This window comes from Elephantulus edwardii, unplaced genomic scaffold (assembly GCF_000299155.1).
Source record: "Elephantulus edwardii isolate Elephantulus edwardi_28Jun2011 unplaced genomic scaffold, EleEdw1.0 scaffold00116, whole genome shotgun sequence".
Classification (NCBI taxonomy): Eukaryota; Metazoa; Chordata; class Mammalia; order Macroscelidea; family Macroscelididae; genus Elephantulus; species Elephantulus edwardii.
The window spans coordinates 9912512-9922585 of NW_006399866.1; positions in this window are offsets into that span (position 1 = coordinate 9912512).

The following is a 10074-nucleotide window of genomic DNA, read 5'->3' on the forward strand; positions in this document are numbered from 1 at the left end:
CACCCATCTCTCAGACTTCAAGCTGAACCTATAGTTTCTTGGGGGCTCAAAGGCAATTCTCAGGTGAATGTATTTTTAAAAAAACAAACAAACAAACAAACTAAAAACAACAAGCTAATTCCTGCATCTTGGTCCATATGTCTAAAGCTACTTTGGAGGCCTGTTAGGCTCAGTTTAATTGTGAAGTGGGAGACCCAACTTGAACTGTTTCTGTGAAAAAGGTAAAAGGATAAACAAGATCTCTGCAGTTTCTTGGACACGGTTGGGGATTTAAAGTAGCAAACACCTTACTTTCCTCAATGCATACTTAACTTTTAGACGTAAATATAAGGGCATGCAATGCCCAAGCACGTGTCCTACTGTTAGTGCGTCAAAACGCCTAAGTTCATCTCTGTTGGCAAAACCACCAAGACCGACATTAATGTAGAACAAGGGTCTGCACGTGCATATCTGCTACATGGCAAGTGCTGGGCAGGAAGATGCATCTGTAAAGTGACAAGCACAATTATAAGTAGACTTGAGTAGTCTAAATCCGTGCCTGCTTTTTCTTCAAGGCTCTGTTGTGCATATCTGCAAAAAGTCTTAAAGTGACAAGTATATGTATATGTGTACACGCTGCACGTGCACAGATGCCCCAACGCAAGGGAAGGTCCATAAACCCAAAGACGCGCGTGCGCATGTGTTCACAAAGCCGTGTGCTTGGGCGCCTGCACCGGGCCAGCGCCCAGGCACGCCGACGCCTACACGTATACACAGGGGTGTTTTACTTACGCATCTGGGACACTTTCTTTCAAAGAAAGTGGGTAATGAAAATCTAATCTGGGCGTCACCAGAGTTCATCTGGAGGTTGCTCAAGGGGGTAGGGGAAAAAAATTTGCTTGGCTCCCAGACTGGATGGATGAATTTGAAGGAAGGAGGAGGGAAATGAGAAAGCACTCAGAACTCTTGCTTTGGTCTTTTCAAGAAACGTGGAAGCACTTTTTGTGGATGTTTGCTTCCGTGTGTGTGTGTGTGTGTGTGTGTGTGTGTGTGTGTGTGTGTGTGTATAAAAATGACTCCTACACCACTCTTTGACCAGCAGCCCACACCCATGCCTAGACCAACCCCAGATGCCCCGGGCAGTCAAGGCTGCCACTGGGTGGGTGCACCCGCTGGTTTATCCCTCAGCACCCCAACGGGATAGGCTCGGGTCTGCAAGACGCTCCAACACCACACTTCCCGCGTGGTGTGCGATCCCCGTGGTGTGCGATCCCCGTGCTGCCATCCCAGGTTCTGAGGCCAGTAACTTTGCTAATCCCCCACCAGCGGCTGGGGGACAGCGCGCAGCCGCTGAGCCCTGTCCGCGGAGACTAAACAAGGCGAGGAACAGGCTGTAAACACACATCCTGACACGTGAGTGACATTTACACGGTGCAAGAAGCCGCAGCCGAGGGGAGGCGAAGGGAGGGGGGAGGGCTACCCGGACAGGTAAATAGAGCTGGGGGCTGGGGGAGGGAGCTGAAAGGCGCCGCTTCTGGGTCCTCCTCCTGCTAAGAGGGGAAACGGATCCCCGAGCCCACGGAACCTGCCTTTTGTGGAAGGTGACAGGTGAACCGATTCAGGTCTGGCCACTGTCGCCTCTGCCTACCTCCCTGCCATCTGCTTTCCCCGCAGACGAGCAGCCCGGGCGCATAATGAGGTAGCAGCCTCCAGCCGGCCACCGTGACTAACTCAGAACAAAAGCGCTCCCTCCACGCCTTCCCCAACAAAGGGGCCACCAGCTCTGGCGCTCCCCTAAGGCTGCGGGGCTCCCGGCTGCCGACTGCGGAGCTGCCGCGCACAAACTTCCAGGGGCTCCCGGGGCTGCTGGCGCCACCGAGCCTGGGCGGCTCAGGGAGGAAGCGCCCCGCGACCGGAGCAAGTGAGGCCGGGCCGGGCGGGGCAGGGAGGGAGAGAGCGGGGAGCCCCGGAAGGAGGGTTGATTGATCAGCACGCTCCCCGCGCGCTGTCCCGTTATTAGAGCCGGCCAAAGCAGGCCACGCAATAACCTCGGAACCGCCAACTAATTGACGCTGCAGGCAACTACTTCATTGTGTGCGCTGGTTTTATGTCTTCATAGCCAGTGATTGACAAGGTGTAATTAGTCATCTCACTCGGTGATAAACATGGGCACCCTCCTCCCGCGGCATCAGGCCGTGTGTACCAGCAGAGGAAGCGATAGTTGACGCTGATATACCATTAAATCAAAATGAAGACGTTCAGAAGTGTGTGTTTGCTGTGACGCTCTGATGGTTTATTTCTCAAATACGGCACCAACAGATTTACTTGATTTGCAAGTTAACTACAACATTAACTGGTTTTATTTATTTTGCTTCTTCCTTCCTCTTCCTAGGCAGGGATGTTGCTCTTGGAGAATGTGAAGACAGTTTGCTTCTTGACAAGCGAGCGAGCGGGCGCCCAGATTTTTGCAGCCTCTCCGAGTCTCCCCCGGGAAAGGCAGGCAGAGCAAACGCCTGATTGGGGAGCCACGAGGGAAGGATTCCACCCTGGGGAGCAGCCCTCCTTGGCCCCAGCCTGGTCTGCGTGAGGCCCCCCCTTTGGGCACCGCCAATGAATAGCCTGAAACTCAGTCTGGTCCTGGGAAGCGGTGGGGAAGTTCTTAGATTATAACTGCTAAGAAGGAACAGGCAAAAACCAAAAACGGGGGAGGGAGGGTGGAACCTCTTCCTTGCAGAAAGGACTGTGTTCTTAACACTGTTGGCTGCAGTCACAGGGCCTTTTGCCCTGCTCAGTTCCTTGAGTAAAGTGTAACATGCCCTGTCTTTAGACTTGTAGCATTCAGCAAATTATAGTCCTTGCTCACCAAAGTGGCTCTCACTCAGGGAAAAAGAGAGAGAGAGAGAGAGAGAGAGAGAGAGAGAGAGAGAGAGAGAGAGATCCTCTACAGTGAGGCTGCTGTTAGAGGCGCTGGTTACCCATTCCAGAAACCTGGAGGTTTACAATTTAAAAGGGGGTAGGGAGGTACCCAGGATTGGGCTCCCTGGATTTACTAAGATCTTTCTTTGCCCTAATTGTGGTTAGAGAATGGCAGGGGCTGAGGAAAGCCACCAGCACCAGCAAACCCACTCCAAGGTATCACAAGTGTGGGGTCTGCTGCCTGGGCTAACCTCTATCTCTGTGTTTGCTGAGTAGAGGAATGATGCTTCCTCGCTGCTGCACAGGAATGTGTGTTTGTGAACATCTCCAAGCAAAGGGGGGATGCTGAGTCACAGGAATGGCAGAAAAGCCCGGTATCTTCATTGAGGACACCTCTCTTTCCCAGCAGGACACTTGTGGGCTTGCTAAGCAAAGGGGAGGGATGTTTTATATGGATGTGAAAAGCTGTCAGTCAGCAGCATATCAGTTCGTGTATGGCTATCTCTACAAAATCAGTTCACTGCCTTGGTCACACGGTGCAGAAAATCTGCTGATCATCATTATCGACAATACATACTAGTGGGGGGTTCCCAAAGAGAAGCCCATGCCTGCTACTGGAATAGATAAGTGGTCTGGCCTGTCTCAGGGAGTGAGGCAGCTCCTCTTCTCCATGCAGCTGTCTGAACAATTCTGAATCCACCTCCCTGGGCGTCAGCTGAGCAGGTTGGGGAACTAACCAGGGCCCTCTCTCTAGGGCCCTGTTAAATGCACTGAACTTAAAATGAAACACGAAGTGTGAATTTCAGGTTTGAACATGATGCATCAGGAAAAGTGGAGGTTGGCAGCCCTTTTCCTCCCTCCTGCCTTTCGGTAGCAGGTATTAATATTGTATTAAATGTTATGAGAAAGTAAGAGCTGCAGAGAGGAATGTGCTCAGATGCAATTTTGTCAAGGTTTTTAATCTGTGATTATGATTCCAGATGTAGACACTCCCGGAGGAGGGAAATGAGGGGCTGCTGGCGTGTGACATGTGTTTTAAGGTGTTTGGCAGTGTTTCTCAAAGTGGTGACAAAATGTTCAATTTTATTGCAGTGGATTGGTAAAAGAAATATGAATACTAGGTCAGAAAATGCTCACTTCAGCAAAGGGATTTACAATTATTGATTGGGGTGGAGAAAGTTTTTATCTAGGACCTGCTTAAATCACATTGTCAACAATGTAAATCTGTCAGATCAGCTTATTCTTAAAGAACAATTTAACAAAATACACAATACTAATTGTATACCCCTCTACTCATTCCAGCACATTTCTATGCAAAGATGTAAATTGCCTAAAGCAAGTATATATATAAACCAAGAAGATGTCTATTCTTCTCCCCACCTGGTAAAACTATAAACACTACTGAGAGTTATTTCTTTTTAATCTAGCCTAGAATACTATTACTGTGGGTACTTAAAGGCCATTCTGCTAATCTGGCTACTCTTTAAACCTTTTTTGTTGAAGCACAAGTAACAGCATTTCCTCACACCACATTTTGCTGAAAGAGAAACCAGGATGATTTTGTATGGGAGGAAAAAAGTGGGGGTAAGGGGGAGCGAACAGCTCAAGTCTTCACTAGCTGACAAGTCATATATTCACATGTATTTGAGCCCGGAAAATTTTTCTACCTCATTCCTCCATTCAAAGGCATCTCTGCCATCCCTCTCTGACAGCAGGACATCGCTCCCCCCCAAGTCCATTTCTAAGTAAAGGTTTCCTCATAAAGCTTTTATGAGCTTCGTAAGCACTAATCAACACTGGTGCCTAACCAGTGCTGACTGGACTGGAAGTGGGTTGGGTGAACATTTTCACAGAACAGAAAGAGGGGGTTCTGACTAATGATGCTGGACTTGGCTCCTCCTTTGGTCCCCTATCACAGAATACAAATCTCTACCCACTCGCTGAAGCCATTACCACACAGATCGCCCCACATCTAGCATACTCAATAAGTCTCTCTGCCAGTCTGAGAAGCCCACACATTCTCAGCTCCAGCCTTTCCTTAATCCAAGCTAAAGAATGTTGATTTTGGCTTCTCTGCTACTGGCACTATTTTACCATCACAAAGCTTAGTGGGTTCCTAGCAGTTTTCATCTTGCTTGATCCTAAAGAGGTTTGTCTCTTACAAGGTGATGTGGTACATTCCTAAGGAGAATAGTGAAGTTGCAGGGAAGGGAAAATGCCTTTTACCCTGCTTTTTGAACGGTACTCTTCCCCGACCTCGGTCCAACTTTCCACTGGTCCCATTAACAACCTCTGCTGCTATTTGGAAAGCTGGCTTTGTCTCTTTAGGTGATGAACAAATAATTTCCCACATACCCTTTAGCTGAAGCCTAACCTCCTTTGCACCCCACCTCCCTACAACATTTTAATTCTTCCATTAATTAAAATAACTAATGTCCCATCTATTCTTTTTGTATGAATGAAAATCATTATGGACTAGCACAGGTATCTGAGAAAAATTCTATTTCTTGAATAGTCACACTTTGATTTCCTATAGACTCATTTTCCAAGGCATGAAGAAATTAAAGTATAACAAGACAAAAGCAAAGATGCATGCTCTTGGCACTTTGCAATAAAATACAGAGGCTAGTCATAATGAGCTTGTGCCTGATCTCTTGCAGAAATAGTCAGATGGCACCTATGTTAGAGCTGAATTTTCTTTCTATCTGGTAAAGGATTTGAGAGAGTAACACTGAGAGGTCACTAGACTTGGATTTTAAATGTGTACTTGTGTTGAGTCAGATGAGCTCATCTAAATTTACTTTTAAGCTACCCATGTCAGCCCTGGAAAGTTAAAAAGGCAAGGGACAATCGGCCCTATTTGAAATTTCCTAGCTAGCTGGCCATTTCAGCTTGCATCTCCATTTCTGGGGGCTGCCATAATTAGAGCGATCTATTTTGCATTTACTTCTCTTTGCAAGCACTACATTATTCACTCTTTCCTGTGCTTATTAAACAGTGCCACCTGCACCAAATTCAACAAAGCTCTTCCATCAGTGGAGCCCAGCTAAGGATCCTGGACTATATATTATCATTAATTGAAGCTCAATTGAACAGTTGACTATAGTGACTAGAGTAAAAGCAACACATTTTCTAGGATCTGATTATAAAAATGTTTCAAGATTTTTAAAAAATCATTTTTTAAAAAAGTAATCTTTCACAAACTCATTTCATTCTCTCTGCACAGTAGTACAAGCAGCAATTAGCAAGTCTTTTAATTAAGAAACTATTCCCTGCATGTCACCAAGGTGCCTCCAGCACAAATGTCCTTCTTCATAAGGTACTAGCAAATGTAGTCAATATTTTGTCACCCAAAGCCTTCGGAGCTGACCACCTTGATAGCCCTAATGCTATAAAAATGAATAGAAGATTCAAGAAACTAGGCTGTGAAATAGAAGACAATTTTCAGGAAACTAGTTTAAATTCAAAGACAGAGGGAAGGCAAGAAGAAGAAAGGGAACTAGAGACAGAGAGGTAAGATGCAGGAAATCAATGTATCAGTGGTTAAAGACAGGAACAGAAAGTTTCTAGTAACCAGCTATGTAGTATAACAAACTACACCCAATGCTGATGATTTACACACTTTTAAGAGCCTCAAACCTCTCTGGAGCTTGTTCTTTTAAAAGCTTCCTGCTTTGTTCAAAATACTGCTTATCTTTGGCATTGTTAACAGTTCTACATCTGGGAGAGATTAATTAAGTGATAGGTCAGGCACAATGAGGTGAAAGGGCATGTCCACCCAATCAGGATGGATTCATCCATTTCTAGACGGATCAACTTTTTTTGAAAGATGCTAATTTTAGTCCATTTCTGGAGGGATTCATTAGCAGGGGTGTCTGAGCTCCCCTAGTGAGGGGCATTTAGCTGGAAAAGATTTTTGTGTAAATAGAAAAATCTAAAATCTACACTCCGGTCTTTGAAAGATATAAAAATAAAATATAGCTGTAAGTTGCTCATATGTTCAAGTTTCACTGATCAAAATGAAGGCTGATTTTTCTTAAATATGAGCCTTCTACAAATTAGCTAATAAACTTGCCCTGCAAGACAATAATAACAATATTATTTTTAAAAACAAACAAACAAACAAACCCTAATCCAGTAAAACTTTGTTTTCTCTACTCTGTACTATTTCTTCTTGCCCTTTCAAAGTCAACTTTTCATTTCAGGAATGGTTTTTAGAAGGTAATGGCAGACACAGGGAAGGGAGTAGGATGGAGAGAGAATGGATATGAAAATGAGAGGGGATTTTTCTAGGTGTCAAAGACCAAATTTTTCCAGGCCAATTAGAGGTTATCCTCAAATTCCCACCCCCACCCCTTTCTAAATAGATCTTTAGAGTAGTGAGAAATTAGTTAATTGGGAAAGGCAATGTGGCTGGTTCGTTTTATTCCTAAACCAGAAGGGTTTTAAGGACCTTAGACACCCCCTCCCAGAAATAGCACCCTCTCATCTCCTCAGCAGCACTTCAATCTGGTTCAAAATTGCAAAATTTCAGCTGCCTCTGTGTGGGTGTAGGGTGTGGGGTGTGGAGGGTATGTGAGAGAGAGACAGAAGAAAGAGAGAAGAGACCGCCCAGCCTGGGAAAAAGGTTAGGCTCAGATAAGGTGACTTCCTGGCAGATACCAAACGTGGACAATTTTTCATTCTATTCTTGAACACCCCTGCAAATCAAGTTTACCTTTTCCAAAGTATTTTAGGAAGAGTTTGAGGTAAACAATGATTTGCTGTTAGGAACTGACCAGCCACTTCCCCTTCTCCAGAGAAACATACCAGCTTCTTAACCACCCAGTTCTTGAAACCATCTGGGATCTATCTAGATTTATAAAACTGTGCAGAAATACTTAACAGCCTGATCAATAACCATTGACCGTCAGCGCACCTCGCACCCTAACATGCACAGCTTGATCATGTATATTTGATCATTGGAAAATTCAAAGCATCTATCCACAGTGTATCAAGCTTCTCATAAAATAGTCTTTCTTTCTATGGTTTAAAAAAAAAAAAGTTATTCCCTTCACCTAACTATCTTGGCAAACACACACACACACACACACACACACACACACAACCCCTCCACACCACTTTCCTGAAGAATTTATTGCTCATATATTTGATAAAGAATTAGATAATTAACTGTTAGGCTGTACATCTGGGTGGCACTTCATATCCATTGCAATAATAAAACATTTCTTTACATTTTAGAAGAAGAAAGGCTAGTCTTGCCCTTAGATTCAGAGGACCCTAGAGTCTCCGTTTGCAAAGCCTCGTTGTTATAAATCCTACCTCCCTCTTAAGTGATGGCATGCACAATTGCACCAAGGGGCACTAAGTTTATCTGTGCAAAAGCATCACTGGAGAAGGCTATGTTTTTTTTCAGACCTTCAGTATCAATCAGCTCTAACGCTATTGAAAAAGACAAAGTTGGCTAACCATCCCCAGTCTGCTTGGCAGCAAAGCGGGACAAAAGTCCAGTGGACTTGTTCTGTGAAGTGGCAAAGGTAGAAGAGTTACATTTTGGGATCCCAAGGGCTAGTGTCCTGTATACTTGCCATAAAGATCCAGTACCCCTCAAAAGGACCTAGTCCTTCAGACTTTTCTGATATCCTGCTGTCAAAAGGCTGACTCTGAGTTTCATTATGAGGTATGGCAGATATGTGTTAACCACTCCAAGGCTCTGGTCAGAAGAATACAAGCTAGCAGGTCATCTCCAGCACTGACCCAGCCCCAGTGAGGTTCTTCTCACCCCCAAGCCCAGAGACAACCCCACCCCCAACCAGTGAAGCAAATTACCTGCAGAACCTCCCATCTCTGGAGTCCCCTGCTCTGGGTTCTGAACTGAGCCCAGCACAGAGTACTGGGGGCCCTTTCCTTCTAAAAGTGGCAGCATCTGGACTGAAGCACCCTCCTTTTATATCAAGGCGTGGGGGGGCATCATATTATAATACGTGTAATATGATATGGAATGACAGAATGCATGACAGTTGCCCATAATACGGAGAAGTCAGTCAAAGGACAGAGGGGACATTTGGATAATTACCATCCATTGCCTAGTCAATCACGCGAACACAGAGAAACGGCACAAAACCCACAATGGAGTTGGGAAACAAAAGAGACCCGAGCCAGACTCAGGATTAACCGGTCTAAAGCGATCTAAATGCTTTTGTATCTGAAGAACTGAGGCTCCCGGTCGCACCCCCCTTTCCAATCCCAGAGAACTAATTGCGGGGATCAGAGTTAAAGCTCTGTCCCTCCTTCCCCCCCATTCTCTTTGTAGACTGTTCACCACGCAGAAAGGGGGGGGGTGTAAAAATGATTTCTCTCTCCCTGTTCATTAAACTATTTTAAAGTTAAAGGGCTGGGGGCGGGGCGGGGCGAGATGTGGCCCCTTAGCCTGAATTCTTCAGCTTCGAAGAGGCCGCTTCAATTCTTTGTTTCGGGGTAGTTGTCCCTTCTTACCCTCGTCCACCTAGGCTGAGGCCGCGCAGCTGCCCTCGCCTGCAGGCCGACAAGGAGGACTCCCGCCTTGCTCTTGGTGAGAGGTCCCTAGAGCTGACCCTGACCCAAAAAAACACCAAGTCCATTTCTCAACAGAAGGTTCAAATTGAGTCTAGAGACCTAAGATCCAGTAAAAGGTGATAGGGGAAGGGATTGCAAGAGATTGTACATTGTGTGAAGACAGGGCTTCTAGTTGGAGACAAATCATAAATTGGGAGAGAGAATATGTTTAATTGGGCGACGCTCGGGATGAGAAGTGACTCTTTCCGCCTGAGAATGAGGCTGAGGTCATTCCTCCAAAGAGACATAGGAAAATGATGCAAATCAATTTTTAGAGATTCAGAAATGAGAAAGGAAGAGGCTTCCTTAAAAGAGAAAGGAGGTGGCTACAAGGGAGCCCCGCGCACAGGAGCGCGAGGCGCGCACTCCCAGGACAGACAGCGCGGAGCTCCTCGCCCAGTTCCCAGCGGGCTCCCGGCTGCCAGTTCCACTTCTCCGGCCCGGCCGGCCCCTCACCTCCGTGCCCGCCCGCTCGACTGCGGCGGCCCCTGCCCAGCGGATGGGGAGCGGGAGACTCACGGGCTGCGCCTCCCGCGTGCGTCCGGTGCCTGCGCCCTGCCCGCCCCCGCGCAGCCCGCCCGGCCC